The sequence below is a fragment of the Geotrypetes seraphini genome, chromosome 9 (assembly GCF_902459505.1).
Source record: "Geotrypetes seraphini chromosome 9, aGeoSer1.1, whole genome shotgun sequence".
NCBI lineage: Eukaryota > Metazoa > Chordata > Amphibia > Gymnophiona > Dermophiidae > Geotrypetes > Geotrypetes seraphini.
In genome coordinates, this window is record NC_047092.1 from 174,722,615 (window position 1) to 174,739,515 (window position 16,901).

At 41.0% G+C, this 16,901-nt stretch overlaps 1 long non-coding RNA gene across 1 annotated transcript in view; it reads left to right on the forward strand.

The window, feature by feature from the left end:
* The window catches only part of LOC117366553, a 30,768-nt gene extending 14,821 nt beyond the window's left edge, over nt 1–15,947 (forward strand). Inside the window, exon 3 of the long non-coding RNA XR_004540608.1 lies at nt 14,389–15,947. This is a non-coding gene — a long non-coding RNA (uncharacterized LOC117366553). The remainder of the gene's footprint in view (nt 1–14,388) is intronic.
* The last annotated feature ends 954 nt before the right edge of the window (nt 15,948–16,901 follow it).

Genomic DNA, 16,901 nt, shown 5'->3' on the forward strand with positions numbered 1-16,901 from the left:
CAGGTCTTTATCTGTTGTCATCTACTATGTTACTGGAATCAACTGCCCCCACAGATCAGATCCCTTGAAGGACTCCTCAACTTTAGGAAAGCAATGCAAACATACCTCTTCACCTGATTTCCCTGCCCACGACCGATGGATTACAAAAAGATGTACATTGGAACTAGATCCTCTGTATATCACGTTAGGATAAAAATTTATATTGAAAAATCTTGATCTGTGAACTATGACAAATTTAACCTGTAAACTGTATATTATGTATACTGCTATTAGATCAAGTTCAAGTTTAATTAGGTTTGATATGCTGCTTAAAACCATCTTAAGCGGTTTACATAATACAAAGCTAATAATTTAAAACAGGGAGGCTAGACATAAACAATTAAAATAATATGAGACTCTTTATGATACAAACAATGGGGTAGATTGCATAGGATACAAAAAGAAGACAGCGAGGGATACATTATTTCATAAAAATAAAAAATTTGATACCTAGTATGTGTCAAGTTAGGATAAAAACTTGTATTGAACAACCTTGTACTGTAACTATAGCAAATTGTACCTGTAAACTGAATACAGGCAGTCCCCCGGTTTAAGAACGTCCGACTTACAAACCTGGGTCCTACTTCTCTCTTCATGTGCCAATGTACCCCTCTTCCTCTCTTCCTGTTTCAACATGCCCCTCGTCCTCCTTCTCATTTGCCTCCCTCCCATGAGTGTTACTTCTGTGGCTGGCTCCCTCCTTCCCACTGTACTTCTCTTCTCAAAGCCGTGGCCATGAGTCCTGCACATGGCTGGCAGCTGACCTGGAAGCCTTCCCAGCAGAGAAAACCTTTGAGAAGTACGGCAGGGAGGAGGTAGTTGTCCAGAGGAGGTAACACCCGAGGGAGGAAGAACAAAAGTAAGTGTAAACCTCCTATCTTCTATTTTTATTTAAACTCAGTACTTTATTTTGAGGACTGTTTCTTTAATATTTTTTATAGATTGTGTACTGTACAGGATCTGAATTATGTAATAAAAATTAAGACTGCTTATATTGTTTGTTAAGCTCTATGCACTTACATCTGCAAGGATGCAAGCACAATTTATAGAATAAGATCAGTTGCATGTGCAGCTTAATTTAATTGACTTAAAATTATGTTAATTGGTACCAATCAGCGGCTGCACATGCAGCTGATGTTGCTATTCTAGTACAATGGTTATGAGTCAGTGTGTCAGGACACACTTGTGTGTCGCCAAGAGATGGGAGGTGTGTCACAAAAAGATGGGAGGTGTGTCACAAAAAGATTGGTGTAGACAGGAAGCCTGCAAGCTGGGAAGACCAGTAATCTTGAGAGTCAGGTTCTTGAAATCCCCTTTTGTGTTCTAATCTATCTCCTTTTTTGCTGTAAGTCGTCTTGTGCCTATGTAGGTATTGCGCGATGCACAAATAACAGATTAGATTAGATAAATGTTCCTATTTCTGCTTCCCGACAAATCCCAATACAGTAATAACTTCTGCCACCATCTCCAAATTAAAATGTTGCAGGTCTTTTGTCCATATGCTCTCTTTGCTATATAGTATTTTTAAATAGCATATTGGCAGGTTTTTGTGTTGTTTCACACTATCTGGCAGTGGAAGGATTTTGTGCTGCTTCTACTGAAGAGATACTAGAATTCAAATGTACATATTTTCTTGTATGACAAGTTAGAAATCTGTTGACTGATGTTTTTGATATGGGATAAGCAAATTCGTACTAAACTTACAGTTAAACAATGAAATATTTAGGCATGTTTTGTTCAGCTGTGAATTTTAGTGTTTGAGTTGTCACATACATGAAAGTTGTCTGTCAGATGTGTTACAACAGAAGATAGGTTGAGAACCACTGCTCTAGAAGATACACATGCTATTTCTAGGGGCGTGGCCATGGGCGGGGCGAAAAGGTCGAACAGAATGCTGGGAATGATAAAGAAGGGCATCACGAACAGATCAAAGAAGGTTATCATGCCATTGTACCGGGCCATGGTACGCCCCCACCTGGAATACTGCATCCAGCACTGGTCGCCTTACATGAAGAAGGACACAGTACTACTCGAAAAGGTCCAGAGAAGAGCGACTAAAAAGGTTAAGGGGCAGGAGGAGTTGCTGTATAGCGAGAGATTAGAGAAACTAGGCCTTTTCTCCCTTGAAAAGCAGAGACTGAAAGGGGACATGATCAAAACATTCAATATAATGAAGGGAATAGACTTAGTAGATAGAGACAGGTTGTTCACCCTCTCCAAGGTAGAGAGAACAAGAGGGCACTCGCTAAAGTTAAAAGGGGATAGATTCTGTACAAACGTAAGGAAGTTCTTCTTCATCCAGAGAGTGGTAGAAAACTGGAATGCTCTTCCGGAGGCTGTTATAGGGGAAAACACCCTCCAGGGATTCAAGACAAAGTTAGACAAGTTCCTGCTGAACTAGAATGTACGCAGGTAAGGCTAGGCTCAGGGCACTAGTCTTTGACCTAAGGGCTGCCGCGTGAGCGGACTGCTGGGCACGATGGACCACTGGTCTGACCCAGCAGCGTCAATTCTTATGTTCTTATGTTAGGGGCTATGCGTCTAACTGCCAACAATTAGGAACAGAAATAGTAATCCCCTCAACAATTGGAAAAATTTAAGGAATGTATAACATCCCAATACAAAAATAACTCTCCACTGGACACAAAAAAAGGACACCAGAAAGGAGCCCCATGTGTAATAGGCTATAATTTTATTTTTGCTTGGAGAGGAGGTATCAGTGAATATGGTGCTTACCTGCACCCCTTTAGAATGACAAACTGTGAGCAAAAGCTCTACTCATCACATTGACCATTCACATTATTCTGCTCCTCAACTAAATTTGATAAGAATATGCATTAAAAATGTGAACAACCCACACACAGCACTCCTTTTCCGCTCTCTTTTGTGCCAATATGCATATGTCCGCTGAACATAGCCTAAATCTCGCTGCAATGCAGTCACACACAAATATCAAATAGCCTTTCAATAAGAACAAAAGATTCCAGCAAAAAAGGAAAAATTATCTGTTGGTGTTGATCACTCTCAAATGTCCATCCATGCTGTAAACACTACTATGCTCTGGTAATATCACTTCAACCGACACATGTCCAACAAGGGATCCCATTTCGCTTTCTTCATCAGGGACCTTGCTGCATCTAAGAATAAAACACTCAATCTCACTTGTTTCTAATCTAATCTAATCTAAACCTTAAGTTTATATACCGCATCATCTCCATGAGTATGGAGCTTGACACGGTTTACAAGAACTTAAAATAGTAGGTAGAGAGGAAGAAAAAAAAGGATTACATGAACTTATATGAAGAAGGGGGGGGGGAAGGATAGAGTTACAATTTGCTGAAAAGCCAGGTTTTCAGTTGTTTGCGGAATAACTGAAGGGAGCTCAGGTTCCGCAACGGAGAGGTGAGGTCGTTCCAAAGACCTGTGATTTTGAAGAGAAGGGATTTTCCCAGTTTGCCTGCATAGTGGATGCCGCGTAGGGAGGGGAAGGCTAGTTTATACCTTTGGGCAGTTCTGGAGGAGTCGGGACTGGAGGAGTTGAAAGACAGTGGGATAAGAGGAGGGAGGATGCCATGAATGATCTTAAAAGCCAGGCAGGAACATTTGAATAGATTCTGGGGATTATTGGGAGCCAGTGAAGTTTGGCAAGGAGTGGGGAGGCATGGTCAGATTTGCGTTTTGAGAAGATCAGTTTGACTGCAGTATTCTGGATTAGCTGGAGTCTTAGAAGACTTTTTTTTTTTTTTTCATCCAATCTGTTGGAGAACTGGACACACCATTTATTCTCCCAAATAGCAGAACAATTAGAAACAAGCACTTTACATCATGCCTTTGACATGGCATAAGTACTCATTCCCAAGATTAGGTGCAAAACTGTGGACTTACACTTTTATACTTTATAGAATTCATGCTTAATGCACAACATCCTGGTGCCCAAAGTTTGGTGACCTGTTGAGAATTTACCCCTCTATGGATAGTAGAGAGTAAAGATTTATTTATCTTGATATACTGTCTCAAAACAAAGCAAACTAAGTGATTTACAATATTAAAATATACATAAATAATAGTAAAAAAAAAAAACCAACTCCATTATACAAGATAGGAAAGCCCCCCCCCCAAAAAAAAAAGAACCCACCCAATAAATCCTAAAAATAAACCATCAATTCCGCGAACACCCTGTTAAATTACCTGTGTCCCCCTATTCACTAATCTCTGGAAGTGAAACAGAGTAAGCCTGCAGGAAGAAATAAGCTTTAAGCCGCCTTTTAAAATGAACTAAGGAACGTTCCTCCCACAATTTTGTAGAAAGAGTGTTTCACAAGACAGGAGCCTGATTAAAAAAAACCAAAATGCTCATAGGAACTCTATGAGCATCAGGAGCAGCGTGGAGCATTCAACGTGGCTCCCTGCGCTAATAACTTCTATTGCTGTTTAGTATAAAGGAGGGAGAGTAAATGAGTGGAATCAGTGGTTGTTACAGTAAATAAGCATTGAGTACTAGAACCCAATTTCCTACCAGGCACATAACATGTCACCAAAGTGCTTACTGATCCTGGAATACTCTCCCTCCAACTTTTCCGTAAACATCTGAAAACCTGGCTATTCTCAAAAATGTAATACTTCCTCCCTCTCTGGTATACTAAGCCCTCTAAACATTCTTTATACTATGACCTTTAACCCTTCATTGGAGTTCCTTTCTTTCCCAACTCCTGTAACCCATGCCGAGCTCTGCGATTGTGGAGAGGATGCGGTATACAAACCTAAGGTTTAGTTTAGTTTAATTTAGTTTAGTTTACACACCAAATTATAGGTCATCAACAAAATTTCTCAATCACAGCTTTAGCGTTTCAGGCAGCTTCAATCATTGTTGCTTACAACTTATTCTTATAAACATTTTAGAACACAGTGAAGACATCTCTTTTCTAAGTATTTGGCTAATTAACTTATTCAGTCTCCTAGATTATGCTTACTGTTTATAATCTTTTGTAAACCGTGTTGAACGGTTAATAAGCACAATGTTATGTTATGTTATCTTAAACTGCCACTGAAATCCTTATAGTTCACCTTGAGGCTCTGTGGGTGGAGTAAGAGTGGTCCCAGCGGATGAGAAAGGGGTTGAGATTTGATACACTGCCTTTCTGTGGTTACAATCAAAGCGGTTTGGATATTGCTATATATACAAGTACTTGTTTTATACCAGATGTAACGGAGGGTTAAGTGACTTGCTCAGAGTCAAGAGGAGCTGAAGTAGAAATCATACCCAGTTCCCCCTGATTCTTTGGCCACTGCACTAACCATTAGGGCTACTCCTCCTCACCCAGTAATTATCTGGTTAGTTTTAATATTCAGTGGATAACTATTAGGATAACATTATCACAGCAAAATAGCTGTGTAATATTGGCCACTACCAGATACTTCTAGCATTTATAGTTGGGGGGCTGGCATTAAAAAAACAAACAAACACTCATCGTTGCAGCTCAGTACTAACCTGATAGAATATGGTTGCAGATAATGGACTACCTAGTTTTATTCCTTGTGAAATTTCTTGTATACCAGTAAATCTCTGATTTCACCCCTCACTTCACAGCTAGGAGATGTTGTGTGCTTATCACATGTTTCTCGTACTTTAACAAATCCAGCATACAATTGTTGCTGGAACACATTTTCCTCTCTTTCTCTTTCTCACACAACCAACTATAAAGAAACAGAAAACATGTGTACTAAAAGTATTCATTTATTGTATGAAAGATTTTATTAATTTTCCTTCACTTGCTCTCATGTAGTAATTACTGTCAGTGTAGAATCAATATTTGCTCCAAAGGAATATTCAGCTATAGTTTGCAGAAAGTCCTGTATAAATCCATTTTTAAATTGTATGCTTTAGTCTGGATTAAAAATAAATTAGATAAACTAGACACTGTTATACAAATTACAAGTAATGTTGTATAAACCCTGGCACCTGGATAAATTATGCATGGCAGTAAAACAGAAAAGCTTAATTTAAAAAGTCAGTGCAATTTGATATTGATATATTTGACTAATTGATCTTTATAATGATAATGACCCCAACAGCTGTCTACTATCTTAATACAAACCTGAGAAAAAAGCCAGAAGGAATCAGGAGCAGTCCATCTTATTCCCCACCTCCACCCCTGCTTCATGTATTAAATGAGACCTCACATTTGTGGCAAACACAGCCAGGCTTGATAAACATGATAGTTTAGAGCAGGGGTCCCTAAAGTCCCTCCTTGAGGGCCAAATCCAGTCCGGTTTTCAGGATTTCCCCAATGAATATTCATGAGATCTATGTGCATGCACTGCTTTCAATGCATATTCATTGGGGAAATCCTGAAAACCCGACTGGATTCTGCCCTCAAGGAGGGACTTTGGGGACCCCTGGTTTAGAGGTACTGAAGATGGTTGATGTTCTTGCTAAAAATTTATCATTAGGACTATTTTGATTTCAGCCAGTTCAGTAATTTGGCATTCTAATGACACCGAGGCCATAGTTTTCTTCCCAACATTAATTGCATTTTGGAATACATGAGTCAGACAAATGTGGTAATTTGACTGCAAAAGCGGACTGCCTTCATAGTTGGTGGCCAGCAGTTGGCACACAACAGATACAGACTTACTACTGTACTTGCTTAAAAATCCATGATTGCTACCCCTGCTGATTGGAAGGTAGAAGGATTCAATTAGCTCTAAGAATACCCCATGTATCCCAAGCATCTGATTGCAGAGGGCACAGCGTGCAAGAGACACAAAGAGAAAGAACTAAAATAAAACAGTGTGAAAACAGGAATGTTTTCAAAAACAAAGCCAATCTCTAAAAACCTTTCAGGTTCATTTAGCAATTGGCCACGTCCCATGTTATCGGTGGGTCTAATGGCCATTCAGATTTTTGGAAGTCCCATTGATTGCCTACAGACCTTGGTCACCATCCATTTTGAAATTAGCAAAGGTTCCTGGTGGGAACATTTACTTAAAATTACTGGAAATCAGAAAAGTATAGTCCACAGGTGTTTTTTGTTTGTTTTTCCGTGGTATGATTGATTGAACTGAAAGGAATCTCTGTAGTAGCCCATAAGATTATTTACTATACAGCAGAGTTAAATGTCAATTATCTCTTCTGTACCTGATACTGGACAGCTTCTAAATAGCTGGGAGCATCCACTCAAATGCATAAACTTTATATTTTCCTAAAACGTGTAATTGCATTTCAGATGTAGGAGCTTTTAGTATTAATCTATTACTAGATCCATTACAGTCTGTTTTAAAACAATTGCACTTATAAACTCTTATATGTGGGATTTCAGACCTCCCCTCCCTCCCTCAGCTCTGTTCCTCTCTAAACTGACTTTGCTTGGGCTGCAAACTTCCACCAAGACACTTAGGATGTCCAGGCAGGAGGAGTGATGGTCTTCACATTACTTCCCAGAATTCTATGCTGGCACAGCAAACATGTCCAAAATAAATATTTTGAATTGTATAGTTGGCTTGGCTGATAAATAGTAGAAGGCTAGAATGTAAACTATAGGTGGGGGTGGTATTCTAGACCTCTCTTGAGTACCTTCTATTAATTATTTGCTTTTTTCTTTTTCCTTTTTCTTCACGGCCCTCAGAGATGCCACGAATGGTTTAATACATGATCATAACCCCTGGCTTTATGCACCCAATCGTCACCGGGTCGATATTGGTGGAAAACTAGTTAAGTCTTAAAGTGTATCTTTTTTATGTTTTCTTATATTTTTTTCAAAATTTTTTGCAACTTAAGTTTAATATAATAAATATTTGAATATAATAAATATTTTATAAGAAGTATTTGAATCAATACTTAGCTTAACTGGGATGGTGGTTGACAAGGGATAAATAAGCCAACATGTTTCACCCGTAGAGGGGGTGTCCTCAGGGCTACAATCCCTTACTAATACTGGCTTCTCACGACGTGATCACCCGATTTAAGTTCTCAAGATAATTAATAGAAGGCACTCAAGGGAGGTCTAGAATACCACCCCCACCTATAGTTTACAAAATAAATATTTGACATAAGAACATAATAGCCTTACTGCATAAGACCAATGGTCCATCAAGCGCAGTAGCCCATTGTCACAGTGGCCAATCCAGGACTTCTGAATGCACATTAACTGCAGAACAGCACAGGACATTCAGCTGCTGGTCAGTTAGAATGACAGAAGCAGGCAGGGGGCAAATAACAGCAGGAAGGGGAGAAAGGAGGGGGAAGATGCAGGGGCAGAGGCTGGGGGAAAAGAAATGAGGCAGGGAGCCATATGAGATTCCACCACGTCATCAGCTCAAATAGGTGGCAGGCAGCCCAAAAATATTTGCTCACACTTCCAGCAACGGCACTGGCTTGTTTAATATAATCATATACAGTCATGTGGTCCCTGTCCATAGAAAGCCAATGTTTAAAACCCCAAACTTAGTGAGGTTGACTCATTTATTTGAGTTGTGTTTAGGAGACTCTAACACTGGTTGAGGCTAAGATGTCTGCCCAGAGAAACAGTCACTGCATATCTTTTATTGACTTTCATTTATTCTCATTACCTTTTATGACGACTTTCGCGGTGTGATTGAATTCTGTCCTTTTATTGCTGGAGCTCCATTTCATTTCCTTGTTGTACGTATGTCTTTGATTTCCGTGTCAGAAATGGTGGTATATCAAACATTTGAATAAACATTAATATAAACATCTGAAATGGTTCTGCAAGGGTAAGCTTGTTCCTAGAGAAGGGAAGTTAGCACGTTTTAAAGAATACACTTCATAAAGGTCATAGGGAAAGCAAAGTTAAGTCATTTCTGCACGGAAATGAGCTTGTATAAGATCTTCCATCAAATTCTCTATATAGTACTCAAAAATGGGCATCTAACTTGTATACACATTTTAATTGTGTAACAAGCCAATGACTAGCAATAATTGGATGCTAACAACCAATTATTGCCTTTAATTGGCTCCAATTAGGATTTGTACATGCATCTTACTAAGCGCTATTCTATTACGATGTATGTGCAAATGTTTTAGCATGCAGCTGAAAAGGAAGCAAGGCCATTGGAGGAGCATGGGCGGGTCATGGGTATTCACTAAAGATGCAGACAGTATTACAGAATTCGGGGGATCTGCGCCTACTTATGCACCAGGATTTACACCAGGTTTCAGATGGTATAAATCCCTGTGCCCAAAAGTTCATGCAGAAATTGGCTTTATAAAGGCCCCCAACTCGGAGTGCTGTTTATAGATTATTTATTTATTCATTTTTATAGCCCATCCTTCCCAGGAGCCCAGAACGGGCTACAGTAGTAGTCACTAGGTGCTTAAAACTTCCCTATCTGTCCAAAAGGCTCATAAACTAACTAAAGCACCATATTAAACATTTATTAACGTACTAACATAACAAAATTAATTAAGTAAAAAATAAAATATAAATAAAATAATAATAAAAATAAATTAGCACTCAGCATGAATTTTTTTTTTCAGTTACTATTCCGAAAAGAACTGAAAACCTGGCTTTTCTCTAGCATATAACATCTCTTCTCCTGATTACATCCCCTCTTTTTATGCTTTGTAAACTCTTTCTCTTCTCTCTTCCCATATTTTTAAAACTTTGTAAACCGTGTCGAGCTCCACTTCCGTGGAGAAGATGTGGTATATAAACCTAAGGCTTAGTTTAGTTTAGTTTACCAAATTTGGGTGCCATTTACTGAATCTAGTCCAGTGCCTGAAAAAGCAAGACCCCTTAAATAGTTTCAAAATACAGTACTTTGCAATTGTTTAAACTTTTAGGGGCCCTTTTACTAAGCTGTGCTACAAAGTGGCCCGTGTTATTATTAGTGTGTGGTCTTTCTGCATGCTGAGGCCACTTTTAGCATGGCTGTAAAATAGCTCCATGGTGTAGAGGAGCAGCCTAGTGGTTGCCTCCACAGCGACTTAGTAGTTGCCTCCACACCCTGAGGTTGTGATTAGAACCTAACGGACTTCTATTCTGTCTTGCTTTGGGACTTTGAGGGTTTTTTATTTATTTTAATTATATTCCTTTTTTTAATTCTTTTTTATTATTTAAATTGTACCCTTCCCTCACACTCTTGGACTTCTGTTATATCTTTACTATTTCAATAATTGTTACTCAGGTACTTTAGCAAGATTGTGAGCCTTCGGGACAGATAGAGAAGTTCTAAGTACCTAATTTTGTTTTTTTGTAACCCGTTCTGGGGAGGACGGGCTATAAAAATGAACAAATAAATAAATACAATACATATATAAGCCACTTTGATTGTATTCACACAGAAAAAGCAATATATCAAGTCCTATCTCTTTTAAATTATTGGTGATGCCCATGACCTATTCAGTAGCCCCTTCTTCTACTAAACCGCGCTAACAGTTTTAGCGCAGGGAGCCGTGCTGAATGACCCGTGCTGCTCCCGACGCTCATAGAGTTCTTATGAGAGTCGGGAGCAGCACAGGTCATTCAGCATGGCTCCCGGCGCTAAAACTGCTAGCGTGGTTTATTCGAAGGTACAAGGACAGCGACAAAACTCGTGGGGCAAGACGGGGAAATTGAGTTTCTGTGGGGACGGGGAAAAATTTGTCCCCATGTCATTCTCTAGCTGGCATGCCTTTGATTGGCACAACAACACGGCATTTTCTGGTACTTCTTCATCCATGCCTCTTTCCATGGACTATTCTGGCCATGTGCCAACTGCTCTCACCAGCGACTGATCTCATGTAAATTTGGCAGTCCTCCATGAACCTCATTTGCATGCGCGATTCTTTGAGAATGGCTCATCTTTTTTTATAGCAACCTGTCAGATTTCACCAATGATATTAGAGAATCCAGCCCCAAATTTTGGGTTTCAAGCCCCGATACTCAAAAGCTTTCCATTGCAGTAAGACTCTTTAAAGCAATCTCACAGGCACTGACTGAAAGCTCTGCTACCAATGCACAAAAGGGTTCTCCATGTCTGCTAATGATCCTTGTAACAGCCACCAAGAATCCTATGCTAATGCATTACAAGGAGCTCATTAGTATTAAAATTAGCACTCCGTGTAATGCACAGCAAGGAGCGCCTATCTTTAGTGTGCAATTAGAGTGCAAAATTTTAAGGCAGGTCTGAGCTGTCATAGCCTTATTTTCCTGTCAGTGCTTGAGTGCTGATTGGCTCAGGCACTGACAGGAAAGTAGGAGAGCTCAGACCTGCAAAAATAACTCCCTGGGGCGCCACTTGTTCCCTTCCCGAAATCCCAAAACCTGATTCCCACACCTCCCCCCCCCACCCCTCCGGCTGTCTCCAAACATGACTCCCCCTTCTACCAAGCCCCCTCCAAGAAACCCTGGTGGTCTAGTGCAGTGTTCTTCAGCCGCTGGTCCATGGTGCGATCAACGCGGCGTCTTCAGGACGGTTCCCTGAGTGCTGCAGTGCACAAAGCTGTGGGAAAAAGCTCCTACGCGCATCCTGCGCCTGAACCGGAAGCCTTCTCTCTGTTGTCGCAGCCTCAGAGGAAAGGCTTCCAGATGAGGCGCAGGATGCGCGCGAGGAGCTGCTGCCCATAGCTTTGTGCAATGCAGCACCCAGGGAGCCATCCCGAAGACGCGGCATTGATCGCACCATGGACCGGCCCATAGATAACACCGGGGGGCAGGCCAGAAGGCAAGGCACAGCATGGAGGGAGAGAGACAACAACGGTAGGGGGAATGCTTTAATTTTTTTATTTAGTGATTGATTTACATCTGCTGTCTGTTCAGGAAGAAATGCATTTGTTTCTTTTCCTCTGGGGTTGTACTGCTTGCAGAGTCTTGCATCTTAGGGTTTGTTTGTAATTATTAGTATTTTTAGTTTTTGGTCCTGCATTTGCATGGGATTATCTGTTTTCTGGTAGGAATGAATGTTGAAAAGCATACAGTGTGCTTTGTGTATTTTAATTTTGTGGTTAACCATTATGTGTTGTTAATAAGATTATATTGTGTGTGTGTATATATATATATGAAAAATGGATGGAAAAATGGTGTTACAATTAGTACTATTATGGGAGCGGGGTCTGGGGTGGAGATTGGGTGGTGATGTGCACGACTTAGCCCAGTGTTCTTCAACTGCCGGTCCGCACACCGGTGCCGGTCCACAAAATAAGTATTTTATTTCCGCCGGTCCATAGGTGTCAAAAGGTTGAAGAACACTGGGCTGTGTCAAAAGGTTGAAGAACACTAGTGGCTGGGACCCCCCAGCTCAAGACCTCTCCCATACAGGCCAGGAACTCCAACACTCCAACCTCCCATACCTTATTAGGAGAGAAGCGCTCTCCCACCTGCTTCTAGGCCCCACCTCTTCAAAATAGCAGCCCTGCCCTTCCATAATGGGATGCACTGGGAGGGGCCTAAGGCCCTGATAGGCTCAGGTGCCTAAAGCCCCTCCCAATTTAGGCACCTGAGCCAGGGCACCCCATGTTGCCACCAAGAGTGGCAAGACTGCCATTTTGAAGAGGTGGGAGGAAGCGAGCATCCCTCCTGCTGATCTTCTTCCAAATAAAGTACAGGCATCACCCAGAAAACACAAAATTGATTCCACCACGGTATTTTTTACTGTGGTTTCGGAACATCTGTGCATCCTGCCCAAGTTTGAGACTTGGCCTCTGAATTTTTCCATTATCCAGTTAAGTTCCAGCACTGACCAAATTATCCAGATATTCAGTGCTGGCCACTATTCAGAGAATATCCAGATGTTTTTTTTTGTTTTACTGCTGCAAGTGGCATTTGAAAAGATACTGACCACTGTGGTTGAATATTGACTGGATAAACAACTTATTTACTCACCCCTTGCATATTTTGTATCCTCCACATAGTTTTGTTTTTCTGCACTGACTCCTAAGTGACCCAAATGTACATACAGGCAGTCCTCGAGTTAAGAACAAGTTATGTTTTTAAAGCTGTTCTTAAGTCAGATTTGTATGTAACTCAGAACTTGTAGATTTTAAGGTTCTTGCTGCTTACCTCTGCTCTCAGCTGACAAAAGGGCCAACTGCCCCTACCAGTGTCCCCTCCAAGGTGGGGAGAACGAGAGGGCACTCTCTAAAGTTGAAAGGGGATAGATTTCGTACAAATGTAAGGAAGTTCTTTTTCACCCAGAGAGTGGTGGAAAACTGGAACGCTCTTCCGGAGTCTGTCAAAGGGGAACACACCGTCCAGGGATTCAAGACAAAGTTAGACAAGTTCCTGCTGAACCAGAACGTACATAGATATGGCTAGTCTCAGTTAGGGTGCTGGTCTTTGACCAGAGGGCCGCCGCATGAGTGGACTGCTGGGCACGATGGACCACTGGTCTGACCCAGCAGCTGCAATCTTATGTTCTTATGTACAGCATGTACAACCACACACTGTTCTTAACGTGGCCATGCATCATTCCTGAATCTGCTGCAGGAGAAGTGTAGGAGTCTAGTCCACTGGAAATACTGCTCAGCGAAATCAAATCAAGCCGCAATCCTGTTCTTAAGTATGAGTTGTACTTAAGTTGGGCGTCTGTAACTCGGAGACTGCCTGTATTTAATTCCAGCAAAAAAGGTAGCAAGCAAATAACGAGCTTTTGCCAAAAAACTCTAAGAAGCACACTCATTTTTGTACTCTCAAATAACTCCTATTTAGGTGTTAAATAAGCTCCTGTATGTATTTATTATAAACACCTAAATCAGCAGGCCTACGCATAATTTTACTTGGGGAAGAGGTACGGGATTTGGTGCAATGACACAGGGGTGAGCTACAGATGCCATGGAACCACCAAAGTAGTGCTTCCCTCCCTCTACCTGGAAGTGTTTGAGTTCTTATTCCTCTTCCCCTGCATTAGAAGATCCTGAATATCTCAGGGTGGGAAGGGGAATGTAGAGAAAAGAGAGAGATGCTAGGGGGTTGAGAGGTATGGAAGGACAGAAATGCCAGATGCCATGGCATTGAGGGAAGGGGGGAGATGATGCTGGACTATGAATGACAGCAAAAAAAGAGGAGATGCTGGGTTTGGTAGGGAGCTGAAGGGGTTTGGAGTGTTTCTGGGGATACGGCTGGGGTGCAGCATGGGTCCCCTCCACCAAAAAAAAGGCGTTTTGCTGTCCCTGGAATGACCAGTGAAGGATATAAACCATCCCTGGTTCTGATGGCGCTGCAGGTCAAAAGGATTAAGTGGAAACTGATCTTGATTGCCCTTTTTCTGTATCTTTATGGTACTTCACCAAAACATCTTTTTTTCTAGAAAATAAATGTTCAGATCTGCTGACTGAAGCGAAGTTGTCACAAATAATAAACCACACAGATCTTAAGGTAGTCCAATAATAATTTTTTTATTTTTTTTTTAAAGGATGGCATCTTCCTGTCTGCTGACCTTTCATTTCTGAGGTTGGAATTGGAATCAGCCTGAACTTCGCCGCTCTCAGGATAGCCCTTCACCCTTTTAAAGGACAATCCGTCCTCTCTTTGCAACGTCGGGCACAAACAGTAACAATATTGCATGGGGGCATAATTGAAAGCGCTGCGCTTGCTCCAGCCGTCGGGCCTGCATTCTCGTCTCAGCCTTGCTGCTGCTTTTTTTGTATGTGTGTGTATTTTTTTTTTCCCACTAGCAGCATTTCTGAGAAGCTCTGCCCATCCCCCAGCACAGCCTGGAGAGCTCATTTCGGCTCGGCCGGTCACACAGCCCGCAATAGATTGATTCCTCCCCACCCCCTCTCCTTTGCTCAGTCATTCAGACTTGGAAAGTCAATAACAAGCTGACATCATCGGGGTTTGTGTTATTACACTGCTACTTTCCCAATTACCCCGCAGTGTGGAAGAGAGGCGCACTACCTTCAAAGAGAGGAGCACTGACAATCCCTTGGGGGAGGGGGGGGGGGCGCACGCAGAGGAGCCAGACGACTAGTGAAAAGTCAAAAGCTGTTCCAAATGTTTTATGCGTGCTTGCATAGTCTCCTTGCTCTTATGCAGACAATTTGTGGGGTTTTCCTGGAATATTGCAATAGAGTTTATATAAGAGAGGGGGAGGGGTCTGGTCAAAGTGGGTCTTTAGCATTGGTAGCAAATTCTGGAGGGTAAGGAAGAGCAAAATGCAGATTATGGAAGGTAGAAGGGTAGTTATGGGACAAGGTCACAAGAAATATAGATGCTCTGATTCATTCAACTCATGCAAGGGGTGATTAGTTTTCAGTCTTCTCATAGGGTTGCAGCAGGATTAAATAGGGCTCCCCCACCCCCAACAAGCCTCCTTTTCACAGCTGGAACAGGTATGTTGCTTGTGAAATTAGAAATTAAGAGGGGAGAGTTAATGGAGAGAGAATTTCCAAAAAGCATTTTTGTATCGGTTACATAAAGAAAATTGTAGCTATGTGCTAAAAGACATCAGTCAAGGTTGCTATATTTATAACATTAGATCTGAGGGCCAGCCCAGTTATCTTTGGTTTTTTGTTTTTGTTTTTTTAATGAATGCTGCTGTTGGTTTAATTACACTGAAACAATGCCTTCTAATTTTATAACATTGTGCACACAAAATTGCTTGCATGTGTTATAGAATGCCAGCAATTCTTTGCACAACTTAGTCCTTAGTTCACACCAAGGAAAATTAATTGTTTATAAGTGGCATTGATTGCACTACTTGGCTTAAATTTGAACATATACATGTAACTGGTAAACTACTAGCCTATAAAGTTAGGGTTCGATTCTATATATGTTGCCTAAAAAGTCAGCGCTGACTAGTGCGGTGCTAAGCGTGATTCTATGAAAGTTAGATGCACTGAATAGATTCATGCTTACCGCCACCTAAGTGGTGTTAGGCACTGCTATGCCTCCTAACATTTAGGGGTCCTTTTATCAAGCTGCAGTAGGGGTTTAACGCATGTAATACCGTGCGTTAAACCACCTGCCGCGCTAGCTGCTAACGCCTGCATTGAGCAGGACATATTTTTTTAAAATATGTCCTAAGCTGTTTTTTACTTTGGACGACTTGTGACTTAGACGAAAACGGACTTAGATGTTCCTTTCGATTATGCCCCTCATGGGCTACTAAGTAATAATAATAGTAATACCTTTTTTTATATATACCACAATACCACAAACAGTTCAGAGCGGTTTACAGAGGAAGAGACTGTATACAGACAGCCATTTTCTGAGCACTATATAAAAAATAAAATGCAAAATTTGATATGCAGACTGTGTGTTTGTTGAATAATGGCAAGATTGAGAAATGATATTTAGAATATTGTTCTGGGATAAAGGAATTGTACCCTATTTATGCTAAGGTTTTTTTGGACAAAATGGCTGCACTTAAGTTATGTACACATCGGTCCATATTCTATAATCTTGTGCATAAGTCCAAAAACACCCATGATCCACTCCCTAACCTTTTAGATAGGCACTTTGGACAAGGCACCTTTTATAGAATTGCACCTACCAAGTTGTGGCCTAGTATTCAGTTTAACTTCAATTATCATTAATTATAAGTTAAGTGCCAAATATCAGCACCGATTTAGCCTATTAATCAAGTTAAGCACCTACATCGGCTAGGCGCACTGATGTACGCGCCTACACAGCTTGATAAAAGGAGTCCTTTATTAGCATAGTATGATGAAATTACAGTTCTCAAAAGATTGCCTGAAATTAGACACTGGGACGGTGTACATTAAGGCCCTGATTCTATAAAAGATGCCTAAAATTAGGTGCTAGACCGGCATGTATAACTGATTTAGATGCCAAACTGTATTATTCAATTAGGCTTAATTGGCGTTAATTGAAAATTCACAGTTAAATAGCAATTAAAAAAATTAATTATATCATTGGTGTCTAATTTGGTAGGCACCTGCTACTTCTAGGTAGGCGCCTACC